Below are 16797 nucleotides of genomic sequence, written 5' to 3'. Positions count from 1 at the left end.
CATTTTCACGGCCAGAAAAGACCGATTTTGTTTATGCTTTGTTTAAAAATCAGAGTAACATTTTAAATAAAAGTGTTGCGGAATTTGTTCCCAAAATAAAATATGATAAAGATTTATCAAAGCATTTCCGTAGAAATGTATTTCATTATAAACATCGGGATGTCATGTTCGATACAGATCAAAAGCATAAACAGTACAATAAAGCCTTACTACATTTATTCATAATCTCTCATCCCAAACATCATATCTATGCTCGTGCGCCATTACCTGTAATACAAGAAACTGAGTGGGTCAGGCTTGGGAGCCTGGTGAGCACATAGGGTTTTCAACCCACAATAAATAAGTTTATTAATTTCATCAACCAATAATAACCCGATTACCCGTTCCCGTTATCCTCACATTACGTCCCTAAAACACCTATCATAAGGGACCTAGACTAAGGATCAACATCGGGATGGACACTACTGCCAAGGGGTTTCCTCAGCAATAAATGTCCTAAAGGCAACCATGAGGGGGATGGAGTACACCGGTGAACACATCGTTCACAAACACCTACAGGTTGCGAGCCTGCTAGCGTTCCACTGGACTGTCTAGAAGAGTCCGTGGTCGTCATCCATACTCCGCTAGATGACAGAATCAATAACAACAACATCGAGGCCTCTCATCATTTTATCACACATCGTCTTATTACATCTACCCATGTTTTACCCCAACATTTTTGTAGATATAAAATACATATACAGTTTAAATTATTTAAAACATGTATAAAAATCTTTCATCAGCATAGGCAGCAAGTATTCAGATAATATGCCCACATAGCACGTAATTAATATAAAATACTTCATATCTATGTGTAAGATGAAAGTAACTATGCACTCACCTGATTAGGTGGTGACTCGGTACTCGAACAGCACTCCGTTATCTCAAAACAATTTTTCCTTGATCAAAACCTAGTATTAATATCACTAGCGTTTAGTTTTAACGTTAACCGCGACTAATTAATAGTCTGGCTATTATTATTATTATACAAGCGTTAAATAAAACCCAATATATAAATAATAATAGCCCAAATAATTATTTTAAGGACCTAATAATATTACTATAATTATTTAAAAGTTATATTAAAAATTTCGTAGGCGTACCTTACTTACAGCGGGTTTTTCTCAAAACCGGACTTCGCTGGAGCAGCGTTTCCGAGCCGAAAGGTTCTTTTCTCGGGACTCCGGGAGCCTCGGGACTTCCTTCGGATGCTAGGGGGTTTACCTAGACTTTAGGGGCTCAAGGGAGCTTAGAGAGAGAGTTTAGAGAGAGAAAGTGGAAGAGGAAAGGTGTAAGAAATGAGAGAACCCGACACTTCTATTTATAGTGACTTGGGGCATGTGGTGGCCTTCTGGTGGTGCCACTTGTCCAAATTCTGGTGGTGTCACATGTCCAATTTCTGGTGGTGCCATGTGTCCAATTTCTGGTGGTGCCACATGTCCAATTTCTGGTGGTGCCACATGTCCAATTTCTGGTGGTGCCATGTCACCCAATACCGCGTATCGGCCTCCCGTCTTAGAAAAATCATAACTCTCGCATACGAGCTCCGTTTTTGACGTTATTTATATCCACGCGAAGGCGGGAACGTAATCTACAACTTTCGTTTAGACTCCGTTGGCAAATTTTGAATTTATTTTAAAAGTTATATTTTTAACAGGCCGGGACAGGATTGGTCCGTTAAAAATTCATAACTTCTTCATCCGACGTCCGTTTTCGTCTGTCTTTTTATTGTTACGCCACAATTAAAGAGCTCTTCGATTCTCGTTTAGGTCGTGTCGGCTAAAAACTCGCTTTATCATAAATTCACTATTCACGCTTCCCGGTATCGTGCCGGTTCCGTCGTGAAACTTCGTCGGGTCATAACTTCTTCGTTATAACTCGGATTTCGGCGTTCTTTATATCTCCGGAATCCTTGTTTTGACCACTACAACTTTATGTAAAGATATCGAGCTTATCTCATATTTTAATTTTGACGCTTATTTTTATTCTTTATTAATTATACATTTATAATTAAATAATAAGCACATAAATTCACAAAATACTCAAATATTTCATTTTTATTACATCAAAAGAGTTACAATAGTTGACCTAGACTATTACATCGTCTAAAAATGCTTAGCCCCGAAACCCGGGCGTTACACTGTGAGTCATCAGACAAAGTTCGTTTTGTTGACATTTTTCGTAACCTTTTCAACACTCCTGACTTTGATGGCATTACCTCCTTCAAAGGTTTTCATTAACAACCTCCTTCGACTGATCACCTTCTTCAGTCTTCTTCGTATCATCACCCTTAACTTTCTTTGGAGACTATTTTGAACTTGCAACTTTAACCTCTTCACCATCTGATTTGGTCTTCTTAGATGGCTTAGTCGATCCACTTTCAACTTCGAGTAAAACCCCCGTTTCCACATCAGAGTTTACATGCTTCAAATACTTTACAAGAACCTTGTGAGTAGGATTCACCTTCTTTAGCATAGCATCTGGAATTCTTGCTACACTTGGAAAAATATTTTCATCATCCTCCACAACTTTCGGAAACTGATACTTTGCAAATTCAGCAGTAGCTTCATCAGCAGGGACTTGGTGTCACAACTAGGAATTCTATGCCTCTGTAACAACAATAAAGATAACATTTGTAACCAAAATTTGAAAACACACTTGGCGTTTATTCAATGACAACTGAAATTCATCAAGGACCCTATACAAACACTTCAAATAGTCAAGTAAAGATTTGGAAACCCTGCAAATCCCTACTTAAGCCCATTATGGACTAAGATTTCTTTGTTGGGCCTGTTGGGCCAATAAGTTTCCAATTCGACTATTTTGGGCATAGAACATTTAAATGGGGTCTAATTGGACCCACTCTCTCGAAATTTAACATTTTGGGCCATATTGGGCCTAAAATGGAATAAATTACTCTAATGAGTTTTATTGGGCCATAACTAACCTAATTAGCTCTAATGGGTCGTAAAGCCTATTCTTAGATGATTTTAGGCCGTGAACCATTTAATGAGCCCAATGGGCCAAAAAATAATTATGGGCCTATGAAATCCGATTTAGCTAAGAGGTTAAGCCCAACATTATTTCTTCATATCTTTAGGCCCATTCTCGGCCCAAAGAAAAAAAAAGAAAAAGATTGGAAGAAGAATTAAATAACAGGAATTAAGAGGAATTTTGTGAGCATGCCACCTCCCTATTGCATGGTGGATCTCCATGCAAGTCATTTCACTCCCTCTCTCCTCTCTTCTCTCCATATTCTCGGCCACTCCCTCTCACCACCTCCATCTTCTTTCAAAAATTTCCAAGAAATCTCTCAAGAACTCTTCATTCATCTTCTTCATTTTCGAGATTTTTGGGTGAGTTTCAAGAGGATTATTCATCAAGATCAACATCCTTGGTAAGATATTTCAAACCTAAGATGATTTATTTCATTTTTAAACCCAAGTTACTCCTCTTACCACCTTGTTTCATGAATCATACTCTTAAAACTTCCTAGAAATTCGAAGATCCCATCAAAGAAACAAGCTAGGCCGAAAACAACATCATCTTCTCATAATTCTTCCTCAAAACCGAAACATCAAAGCAAAGGTGAGTTCATACCGCTCTATTTTCGGTTTTCACATGTTTTATGGGGGAGAATACAAGTAAAATGTGTAGATCTATGTGTATTTGTATGTTATGTGTGATTTCTTGTTTTTATGTGGTAAATATGTGCCAAAAAGGAAAGATATTTCGAGATCTATAGTTCAAGAAGTAAAGATAAGTGATCTAGGATGTATTACACTTAACAAGTTAAGAAAAACTACCATATAAGGTTTATAATAAGCATGTTACAACATAAAACTCATTATTGGACTATTTTTGTCAAATAAACAAAAGTTGGGGAAAAAGTTGTCATTTACGGTTTTTACAAGGATCAAAAGGTCAAAACAGTTATAATAGAAGTTTTTATGAACATTATGCTTTTCAAGGGACTAAAAATGTAAATTTTAGCCTATTGGGCTAAAATTTTGGGCTTTTCGGCCCTTAGGCCCAAATTTGCGAAAAATGTGATTTTAAGGGGCTGAAATGGTAAATTTCTCAAAACAGTGGGTAGAAAAATAAATAAATTTATTTCAGGGGTTAAAATGACCTTATTTGTCAAAAAGGACTAAAAATGTAAAATTTTTGGATTTTGGGTCAAATTTGTAAAAGTTGCGAAAAGTTTGGATTATAAATGAAATTCTTTTTACTAAAGGGGCTGAAACTGTCGAAAAGTAAACCTTGGGCTGGAAACACTATTTAAATAAGTCTTTGGGTCAAAAATGTCAAGAAAGATAGTTCAAGGACTTAATTTGTCTTTTTTTTAAAAGGACTAAAATTGTCAACTTTATCAAAATAAGGGGCTGAATTGGTCAAACTAATATTTTTGGTCAATTATGTTAATATTAAAATAATTGGGTCAAAATATACAAAATTTATAACTTATGGATTTAAATAGAAATATATATTTTTATAAATCTATGAATCGTTTTAAAAACAAATTGGTGATTTTTACGACATCTCGATTTAACAACTTCGCAACACTAATATTATACGAAACAAGTAAACCTTTTAATTGTTGGGCTTGAATAATTCTAATCATGCTTATTGGGCATTTGTGGCCCATTAACATGACTTTTGGGCCCAACTTAAATAATACATGTCTATTGGGCTTCCGGTGACCCGATTACATGTTTTAAACGGACCATCAATGGTTTTATGTGCTATTGGGCCTTAGTGGCCCATTTGCACCACTAGTATGGTCCAAAACCCATAATATGCTTGATAGACTAAAATGTCCGTCGCATACTCGACAGCCTAAACTAACATACACAACTAATGGACCACGTTGTCCTTTCTCGTGTTGTTGGGATTACTCAAACTCATAAAGACACTAAACGAAACGAAAACGATACTATTCGAACTCATGTGAACAATAAGTGGAATGTGAATCGATACTATTTCAATACTCGGGGTAATATTTGGGATTTAGTGAGAATTAGCGGCCGGCACCTATGAGTGTCGGTCGTAGCCTGTAGTTATAACCAGAGTCTCCTGGAGGGAGAGCGAGAGTTTGTGTATAGATCTATACGGGGGTGACTCCCCCACACCTCAGCTGTTCGCTACAGTTAGACTCGGCCAGTCTAGGGTGACAAAGTCTTGATCAAAACCGGCATTGAAAAATGTCAAGACATGTGAACTAATCATTATTATGCATGGTTATAATGCCTCACATAGAGATCCATTACCATAACACTATTTTTGGAAAATCAACTTCACACTATTTGGCCGTACTTTGTGATTTATATAAATTCACTAAGTTATCATACTATCTCATTTATTATATGGAAAATATAGGATTTTCCGGGAATTTACTTCGTTACTATGTCATACTCAACTGTTATACAAGAAATACAATTGTGGATAATTCATATGAACATGTTTTGAAATCACATCTACACATACATTTAATTGGATCATCACATTATATCGTAACAGTTTCTATTTCAGAAAATATCGGATTTTCTGGGCTTTCACAAATTGTGCAAAACATTTTATACCAAACATGCTTATGAACTCACCAACATTATATATGTTGACCGTTTTCAAAATACTTGTATTATCAGGTAACAAATAAGTTGAAGAAAATGTTCAAGTGTAGTGTTATGTTATCTTTTTGTGAATTCTCGGAATAATTATATTACAAATATGTAATGAAAAAGTGTACAACACACTTGATGTGAACAATGACGGTTGTCTTATGTAATGTTGGCTATTTATGTGTTTGTTTCATGTATATTCATTGTAATGATAACTCAATCGGTAGTCACACGAGCCCTCAGACGTTTCCGCCGTTTGGTTCGAGGGTGTGACAGGTTGGTATCAGAGCAGTGTTTATAGTGAACCAGCATATCTAACCAAACATTGATATGCAACTATACACCCAAAGAGGGGACTAAATAACTCTGAACAAAAAAATAATAATAACAAACATTCTTATTTGCGTGGCTTAGAGAAATTTAACCTAATAATAAAAACTTAACATTTGAAATAAAATTTCGACATTTGGGTTAGATCGAGGTTGTTCATAGTTGTGTTAAGGATGAGTGTAGCCTGATTAACTACATTCCTTCGAAGTACAACTATCACAGGCCTTGCAAGAATCGCAATGGTCAGTAAATCTGAAATATGCCCTCTTAATAACTATAGTGGGAAAGCATGAAACAAAATATAAAAGCAACCCAAAATATTGTAGGGATAAATACTTATAAAACCATTTTTCCTTCACAATCCGTACCCCAATTATACGTACAATGATCATGGATGAGGATCAACAAGGAATCCAATTCCATCAAGCCCTGGTGGCTCATGGAATACTCGAAGAAAACCCTGGTGAAGGGCAAGGGGTAGCTCCTGACTCAGAATATGATGAATATACCGACATCGACTACGAATTCGATGAAGTCGATGAGGACATAGGAGATGACGATAACACAGAAGAAGAAGGAGACCCCTCTGATCCACTTACCATCGAGGAACATCAGAATATTCCTACACCAGCAGGAAACCCCATTGGAAGGGCCCCCACTCTAGAGGAAGAGAATGCCGCTCTCCGGCAACAACTTTTCGTTATAGAGGCACGAGTCGTATCAGCTGAGCAAGAAAGGGATGAGGTAATACGGGAGATGACCGAGATGGCGCAACTGCTAGCACAACATTTTGGAATATAATTACGCCACAAACCTTAAATAAATCTCTAATGTGATAATAGTAGGATTACTTGTGTAAGGGTGATATGTGATGTACTCCCGACTCTATGTTTAAGTGATTACACTACTCATAGAGTCGTTATGCTGTCAAACTTTAGACTTTTATGTACCGTATGCCGTGTGGCAAAATTTTCATGTAAGAAAAATCATATATTAATGAAGGTGTTATGTATTTTAAAAATTGTGATGGTCAACAACCAAAAAAAAAATAAAAAAATAAAAAAATAAAAAATAAATAAACTTACCATATAACTATCCAAATAAGTTAGGAGAACTAAACCTAAGAAAAATAAACACTATAGGAGCATTTTAAGAATACTAGTCTTATACACCCCAATGCACACACTCCTCACATCTACATGCCCCACGCAGGCAATATGGCAGGAATGCAGCAAGACGACCCTTACTATCAAGCTCTAGTAGTCTATGGGGAGATTGAAGTTGATCCAGATGAGAATCCTGAAGAAAACCCTGAAGGAGACCCTGTAATGGGTCAGGAGGTAGGACCCGGAGTGGAACCGGATGAGTATGTAGTAACTGATTATGAATATGACGAATCCGACCAGGGGTGAGATGAAGGAAAGGACGTCAAAGAGACATCTAGTAAACCTCACCCACCGAAAGCCCCATCAAACACACATACGATTCAGGAAAGTGATGCAGACTACATACGCTCTCTTGAAAAAGAAATAGTCAATCTCAAGTGTCTACTCTTTTTAACCGAGGCTAGAGTTGTTCGAGCCGAGCAAAGGGAAGAGGTAATCACCCAAGAGGCGAATGAACTGACAGAACTTCTGATACGTCAGCTCGACGATTGAGTATCATTGTCATCACCACTAATGGAACCTGCTCTACTACTTAGTATTATAAGTCGTGTCTCCTACTAGTATTGTGCTTCTTCTAAGTATACCGCCCTGCGTACCGATGATCTTGTGTCGTAATGCTGTCAAATCATACATTTTCCTATGTATTGTATGATCTTCAGATAAATTTTCATGTATTAAAAACGACTATTTCTAGTAGAAATGCGATGTGTTTTAATGTGGGATTCACTTATGTGCACAAACAAACCATCGAAATCGTTGGATACGCAAGAACCTTGAAACCAAAAATAACCTATGAACTCTATGAATACGACCAAATATTCAAATTATCTACTATCATAAATACATCCTAGGGATGTAGAGCGGAAAAAAAAAACGCGAAGCTTATAGAGTACAGTCGGAAATGATCACCGCTACTTATGATCCTGCTTATCAACATGCAGCCGAAGATGTCGTTCCCCATAAATAACAAGCACAACCGTGGAACCCCAATTTTGCAAATGGATTTTGCTACATTTCAAGTTGTTGTCACCGCTGTCGTGACCGCTGCTATGGCACGGCTCAACACAAGCAAAACCAACAGAGGAGGAAATAGCGTCGATCGCACCAGCCGAGGTAACAACCCCGGAAACCAACGAGTGACATCTTATCAGGGCACTCCAAACCCCAACTTTAAGGGTAGGAAGCGGAAGTCTGGGAGTAAGAGGAAGGGACAACCAACTCAAGGATCCTCGAAGAAACAACGTACTGTTGCTGTCTATGCGATCACAACATCAACTAAACCTAAACCAGCAAGACCATATGCTGGAAGTCTTCCTAAGTGTAACAAATGGAATTTCCATCATCATGGAGATTGCAAGGAAATGTTTTGCACAAGATGCAATCGGAAGGGTCATACTGCAAAATACTGCAGGACACAGTTTCAGCAAAGCCGACGACCAAACAACAACAACAATAACAACAACCATAACAACACTAACACAGAGGTTAGTTGCGCTTGTTACAAATGTGGAGAAGTCGGTCATTTCAAACGCAAATGCCCTGCAGCCAACAAATTGGAGCAGGAGGACCAGGAAGAGACTTGACTTTGAGCCAAGGAGAAATAATGCAAGACCCAAGGGGTGTTACTGGTATGTTCTCCACTTAACAACACATACGCATGCATTATGTTAGATAGTAAGGAAGAACAAAGTTCTATGACTAATAGGCTAAACATTTATTGAAACAACAACCCCATAAGTTGAATGAAACCTTTATGGTAGAAATGACTAATGGGAAAACAGAATCAACCAAAGATATCTATCTGGGGTGCATGCTAACCTTAAATAATCATAAAATTCCAAATAAACTTGGGGCCGGTAAACGTTTGGATCTTTGATAAGATTGTTGACATGGATTGGTTAAGCCCCACCATGCTGAAATTAGGTGTCACGAGAAGGCCGTTCGCCTTCACCTTTCCCCCCAGTTGTGAAACCCTAATTATCTACGGAGATAAGTCTGACGTCAACCTTCATCTTATATCATGCGTTAAGGCACAGAAATGCCTGCAAAGGAAGAACTACGCGTTCTTGGCTCACATCGTAGATAAGACTAAGGAGGAAAGCAACATCCAAGATATCCCGGTGGCGTGTGAAATTCCGGACGTGTTTCCTGAAGATCCCCCAGGAATACCTCCAAATAGACAGGTTAAAATTCGGATTGATCTTGTTCCTGGAGCTACTGCAATTGCCAAAGCACCCTATAGGATAGCATCCGTTGAGATGCAAGAGTTATCGAGCCAACTAAGCGAGTCTTTAAGCAGAGGATTCGTTAAACCCAGCCTCTCACCTTGGGGAAGCTCCGGTCTTTTTGTTAAAGAAAGACGGATCCTTCCGGATGTGTACCAACTATAAGGAGTTAAACAAGCTCACTATCAAAAATCGCTACCCTCTTCCACGAATCGATGATCTATTTGACCAGCTGCAAGGAGCTAGTTATTTTTCGAAAATAGATATGAGACCTGGTTATCATCAACTCAAAGTTCGAGAGGATGATATTCCGAAAAATGCTTTCCGAACCCTCTATGGACATTACGAATTTGTCGTGATGCTCTTCGGTCTAACAAATGCTCCTGCAGCATTCATGGACCTCGTGAACTGAGTTTGTCAACCATTCCTCGATCACTTCGTAATTGTCTTCATCAAGGATATTCTTACGTATTCCCGGAGTAAAAATCGAACATAGTCAACCAAGATAGAGCCTAGTACTCCATGAACCAAATTTGGATCCCTAAACTTAAGGGATTCAGAGCAGTAGTCATGGACGAGACTCATAAAACGCGATACCCCGTCCAGCCGGGTTCAGATAAGATGCACCTGGATGTCAAGCAACACTATTGGTGGCCTAATATGAAGGCATATATTGCAACTTTCGTTGGCAAGTGCCTCACCTGCGCTAAGAAAAAGGTGGAATCTCAAAAGCCCTCGGGACTATTGCAACAGTCAATAACACCCGAGTGGAAATGGGAAAGGATCACCATGAATTTTGTGACTAAATTACCCAAGACAACCGACAAATTGGATGCCTTATGGGTGATAGTTGACAAATTGACGAAGTCCGTCCATTTCCTACCAATAAAAGAGTCCTACAAGATAGAAAGATTAATCAAGCTATACATCAAGGAAGTAGTAAGACTTCATGGAGTGCCAATATCTACCGTCTCAGCTCGAGATAGTAGACTCACATCACACTTTTGACAAACACTACAAAAGGCTATGGGAACGCGAAGACCAGATGAAACTGAAAGTACCCTCACTTATTCTCGCATTCTCAAATCTAGCTTCAAAAAGAATTTCGGGACGAAATTCCTTCTAACGGGGGGATGATGTCACAACTAGGAATTCTATGCCTCTGTAACAACAATAAAGATAACATTTGTAACCAAAATTTGAAAACACACTTGGCGTTTATTCAATGACAACTGAAATTCATCAAGGACCCTATACAAACACTTCAAATAGTCAAGTAAAGATTTGGAAACCCTGCAAATCCCTACTTAAGCCCATTATGGACTAAGATTTCTTTGTTGGGCCTGTTGGGCCAATAAGTTTCCAATTCGACTATTTTGGGCATAGAACCCTTAAATGGGCTCTAATTGGACCCACTCTCTCGAAATTTAACATTTTGGGCCATATTGGGCCTAAAATGGAATAAATTACTCTAATGAGTTTTATTGGGCCATAACTAACCTAATTAGCTCTAATGGGTCGTAAAGCCTATTCTTAGATGATTTTGGGCCGTGAACCATTTAATGAGCCCAATGGGCCGAAAAATAATTATGGGCCTATGAAATCCGATTTAGCTAAGAGGTTAAGCCCAACATTATTTCTTCATATCTCTAGGCCCATTCTCGGCCCAAAGAAAAAAAAAAGAAAAAGATTGGAAGAAGAATTAAATAAAAGGAACTAAGAGGAATTTTGTGATAAGATCTTATTCGATTTCTCGTATACAATTCCTCTTCAATTGGTATCAAAGCAGGAATCAAACTGCATTGATCTGATTTTCATTCTGAATCATCTGATTTTGAGTCATTTGTTTTTTCTCAAAAGTTTCCGTGCTTTTGGTTCTGAAAATCATATCTGATCTACAGATTTGATTTGATTATGTGTTCGAATTGTATAATCGAGTGATCGATTACAAAATTCTGATCAATTCATTTGATAAAATTTGAAATTCATCAAGTTTTCTGAGTTTTCTGAATTTTCTCGAGTGTTCATCAATGGCGAACTTTAACATGAATACAATGACTTCGTATTCACATCTGCTTGGATCATCAACAAATATTCCGATGCTGATTCCAGAGTACTACGATCAGTGGGCAGATCGTATGGAAGATTATTTGAATGGTCTGGATGAGGAATTATGGAATTGCATCAATGGAACAGTTCAACCTCCATCAAATGTTCAAAACATTGGTTCATCTGGAACAACATCTGCTGTTGGAGAACAACAAACAAGGCTGAAGAACAACGAAAAGCGGTGTATGAGAGAGCTAAGAGGTGCGTTGCTACCTGTTGTTTACAATTACATTCGTGGTTGTAAAACAGCAAAAGAAATCTGGATCACGTTGAAAGAGAAATATCAAGGGAGTGAGAAGACAAGGATCAACTCTGTGAAGCAATGTATGGTTGAACTGAAGTAATTCAGACAAAAGGATAATGAGTCCATTGAAGTCTACTATGATCGTCTGAATGAACTTATTTACAGATGCAATCGCTATGGAATCACTAGGTCGTTAATGGAGTTCAATCTTACGTTTGTTATGGGACTTCGTAAGGAATGGAGAAGTATTAGCATGATGATCAAGAATCAGCAAAGTTTTGACAATTCATCTCTTAATGATCTCTACAATCAGCTGAAAACTCACGAAAGTGAAGTTGGTGAAATGATGGAAGAAGCAAAACAGAGCATTGGAGGTCCTTTAGCTCTCGTTTCGAAGGGGTCTGAAGTAGAGTCTGCTGAAAAGGAGAATTCGGATGAAGAAGGTTTTCTCATGAATTCGGATGATGAAGCTGTGGCATTCTATTCGAACAATCGAGTCAAAAAGTTCTTTAAAAAGCCTTTCAATCCGAAAGGGAAGCAAAATGATGTGAAAGGAAGTTATGCGAAGTCTGGAGGAGAAGAGATGAAGAAGTTTCAGAAGTTTGAAAAGAGTGATGAGAAGGTGAAAGAATCTAAGGCTGAGAAGAAATTGAAAGGAGATTCTGGCATAGATTGCCATTATTGTAATGGTACGAATCACTTTGCAATTGATTGTGTGCTTCGAAAGAAGGAAGAGAAAAAGAATAGAGTAAAGGACGAAGCATATTACTCTAAAAAGCTAGAGGAAGTTCGTACGAAAGCAAAAGGATTATCACTTGTTGCTAGAGGAGAAGATGAAGAAGATGGAACATATCAGATTTGGTCATCCGGGTCTGATGATGAGGAGATGAGGCATCCAACACATGGTGCAATGTTCGCAAGACTTGAGGAAGAAGAAGAAGAAGAGATAACAGGAAGGTTCTTTGTTTCAAAATCAAGTGACAAATCTCCCATGACTACTAAGGTACGTTCTATCCTTGAATCTTTTAATATTCCTCTACAAGCTTATGATTCTGAAATAGTTGCATTTGATGATACTGTTGCTTACTTTGATGCTATTGTTGTGTCTGCTAGTAACGAAGCAAAGAAATAACTAATCAATTGCTTGAGACTCGAAAGTTGCTAGACACGAAACGTAGCAAGGTAGAGTATCTAGAGTTGCAATTAGGAAATGTCAATAATGATAGAGAGAATCTAGATAGAGATGTAAGAATGTTGTTCGCACAACGTAACATTTATTGTAATACTGCAAAACGATTATATGCAAAATTAACAGCTTTACATCATTCTTCTGACATAAGCAAAGAACAACATCGTAAATTGTTGCCTTTTCTTGCATTCGAAAGAGAAAAAGTTGATATCATGTCATATAACTGTGAGAACACTATAAATGATTTTGATAAAGTGCCAGATGATAGATTTGCATATGGAGTTGTTAAGATAGATGAGTATCTTAATGCTCATGAACTTGTTGAAATTGTGAATGAAAGTTTGACAAAAGATGAACAAGTGAAAATTTTGAAAAGAACTGAACATTCGAAACTTGACTCTCAATTCAATTTTGCTAATATTGATGATAATTCAGATACTATTAGTGAAATTAGCGAAATTGAAGAAGAGGAAAGTATTGATTGTTCTCAGTTATCTATCATTAATGTCACATCTAAGATAAAAGGTAAAGAAATTCTTAATGATTCGATAGTTAAGGATGAAATTGAAAAACCCTCTACTTCGAATGTTTGTGACTTTGATGATGTGACTGTACGAGACAGTCAAACTGATAGTAGTGATGATGAGGCAGACGAAATCAAAGTTTCGAATGATAAAAAGACAGAAAAGAATGTTTCGGATGAAACATCAATACCAAGAATTGTTGTTGAACAAGTGTATGGACACACAAAAGAGTTCGACAAAGTGTTGAATGACAAAGGTGCTCATTATTTGGAAACTAACACCGTCGTGTATCCAAATTTTACATGCACAGATGATGTAGTTTTTCCAAATCAAGTTTTTGTCACTGCTGGAAATGTTGAGAATATCAAACCAGAATTCAATAAATTGGTTAAAGAAGACAACAAACGAACTTCGGATGAAGGATTCTTTTCGAATCAAAGCACAGTCGAAAACAACCTCACAAAAATTCGTATGTTTTTCAAAGACAAAAATCACAAAGAAAATGGGTTGTCAAAACAGAAAAAGAAAAAGTTATTGAAAAACCTGAAATTGTTGAAACCATTGAACAAGTGAAACTCAATTCTCAAGAATTTAAAACACTTGTTGAAAAGTTTTCAAAAGAAAAAGGAGTTTCAAAAAGAAAAGCACGAAAAGAAATTTTTTGGCAGGTTGTGTCAAAAGAAAAACAAATTGGTAAATCGAAAAAGAAAAATCCCGCTCTACCTAAATCTAAAGTTGCGTGTGATTCAAAATTAAAGTCTTCAATGATATCTCAAACAAAAACTCCTCACAACATCCAATACTCCTCACAAGCTTGCGAGCGTAAGAATGTGTGAATATGATTACACTAGATTTATTCAAGAGAATTCAATTTAGTGCTTGTTACTTGTTCTATTTCACAAAACAATTATGGATTTTGCAAAATAGATAACTTGAATGATATAACTCTAATTCAAATGACCAACAAGAATTACAATTAAAATCAAACATTCGATTGAAACGAAATCAAATTCACTAGATAGAATACAAATTCAACATCAAATCATATGATCAACTACATAAAAAGGAAATTCAGACTACAAAACCGGATGCGTTAACTAAAATACGATAAATAAATACTAAAAAGAACTAACTAGTTGATGATTGCATTAGCATCAAAAGACTGATTTAGACGTGTGATCATGGATTGTTACGTGCAATGATTTTTATACAATTCCTAGTTTGGCCACGGTTGTCAACATGCTCTGACAACCCGTTTCGCCAGACACTCGATTAAAACATGCTCTTTAACCAAGTTGCTAACTTATCTAACTAAAATGGGTGTTTCAGTTAGAACCGACTCACTACAAAATTATCAAACGAGCAATTTGTAATTAGGTGAGAGCCGCATTAAAACACAAACGAAACACCAAACACAATGAACCCTCACGTAAGTTCAGAGAATTTACATTGTACCAACATGATTTCATAACACAAGTGTATTATTTGCTACTTAGACCAATTAAAAGAACAATTACGGATTCAATTAATTGATTAGCAATTCATCGTTAAAACCCTAACCGGGTTGCTCAAGCCCAACTAAAATTGTAACAACGAAATTAATGAAAATCAGAAATCATATGGATAGGAGTGTATTAAATCTAAATAACAATCTCACACAACGATCTAAACACAAAATCAAATGATTAAACCAATCCAAACATCAACCCCGGTGGTTTAGCCGATTAATATGGCTAAACCCCGGAAACTACAATTCAATCAACGAAAAATAAAACTTACTACAAAAATTAAGATTGTTTTGATGCTTGAAACCTAAAGAAAACCTCAAGTCGCTTTCTCGTTCTTCTTCTATTCTGTCCTCTTGTGCGTCCCCGTGAACTTCCCCTTTTTCTAACTAATCCCCCTTTCTTTTTTTTATGTGGAAAACGTGACACATACTTAAAATCATGGGCTTCATACGATATCATTTAAATCAGATTTTGGGCTGATAAAGGTTTCACAAGTGGGCTCAATTAAAAGGTAAAGTGGGCTGTCAAAACAGAATCTGGGCAGATTTTATTGCTGCTGTTAACGAGGCCCAAATGTGTATCAAACGTCGTCCAAATTCAATCTCCACCGTTCAGATTTTAGATTAATGAGTTAGGAAGACACCGGTAAAATTTCATCTCAATCGGACCACGTTTACCTCTCGATCCAATCACTTCACGAAGACCGCGCATTGCTGCCAAGTTTCCAAAAAATCCTTAAATCGTTTCGATTTATTGCTTTATTGTGGATTTTGTTCCCAGACATCGATCGCGGTTGCAAGGCCTTCCATGTGACTTATATTGGTGCTCAAAAATGTCATGACCCGCTTACATAAATCTGCATAAATTAAACTTAAACGAGTAAAATTGTTCCAAACTAACGACGTAATGAAACATATGAAATGCATACTAAATATACACAATATATCGTGAAAATAATTAAGAAAATGTACTAAAATGATACGTAAAAATGAACCTAACAAATCTCCCCAAGCTTAAACCTTTCTTGTCCTCAAGAAAGAACAAAAGTTAGACATAAACCGGAGAAAAGAAAAGAAAAGAAGACAAAAATCTAGATCCTAAATGTGGAGTACAATGCAATGAATCAAACAAAAAAAAATGATCCAACCCAAATGAACTTGCTTTTTCCAAGTAGTTCAGAATATACCTGTCGTGCTTTGAGCTGACTTGGCTTTGACCCCACAATCACATATTCATTAAAAACAATACTTTTAGCAACTCCTTAATACAACTCAATAGAATCGAAGATTACAACACTTATTCACTTCTAATAGCATCAAGTCAATTCATGGAACAAATCATGGTCTTACTTTCGTGAAAACATATGTGACAAAAACATGCTCAATCATCTTTGTTTTACAAAATAAAACAATGACCGACTCTAGCTATTTGTTGATTAACAACAATCTTTTTCTAAAAAATCTTTTCTAAGAATTCCCTAAAATTTACCCAGATTGGTTATAAATTTCAAACCACTTACACCAGTCAGAGTAATTAACAATCAATCCCAATGTCATAAGTTCAAATCCAAGTCCAAAGGAATTTTTTGACAGCCAAGTATTTTTCCTAAACACAATATTCAATTAAACTTGAAACACAACTATATACAAACTTCCTAATTATATTTTTTTTACAAATAAAGCTCATGACTTTCTTTGAAATCCGTGTAATGGGCTTCCAACCAACACATCCAGACCATATGACCTTGGTGTGCTAGAATTAAAGAGTTCCCTCGGGTTTACTTGCCCGAACCTCTAAGGCCACAGATTAGCTTTATTTGTTATTATTAAGTTCATGACTTTC

The 16797-nt window shown here is 36.8% G+C and overlaps 1 long non-coding RNA gene across 1 annotated transcript; it reads right to left on the bottom strand.

Moving 5' to 3' along the window:
* Positions 1 to 226: 226 nt before the first annotated feature.
* LOC145103945 (uncharacterized) lies at positions 227 to 1297 on the bottom strand. Its single transcript, XR_013706948.1, has 3 exons — positions 1143 to 1297; positions 881 to 950; positions 227 to 267 (listed from the first exon to the last, which is right to left on the bottom strand). It is a non-coding gene; the product is annotated as an uncharacterized LOC145103945 (long non-coding RNA).
* Between the last annotated feature and the right edge of the window lie 15500 nt (positions 1298 to 16797).

Source organism: Lactuca virosa, chromosome 4, assembly GCF_052849685.1.
Source record: "Lactuca virosa cultivar CGN04683 chromosome 4, Lactuca_virosa_CGN04683_v6, whole genome shotgun sequence".
NCBI classification, from domain to species: domain Eukaryota; kingdom Viridiplantae; phylum Streptophyta; class Magnoliopsida; order Asterales; family Asteraceae; genus Lactuca; species Lactuca virosa.
Note: the sequence above shows the minus strand (reverse complement) of the source record. Positions and strands in the feature narration are given on the sequence as shown.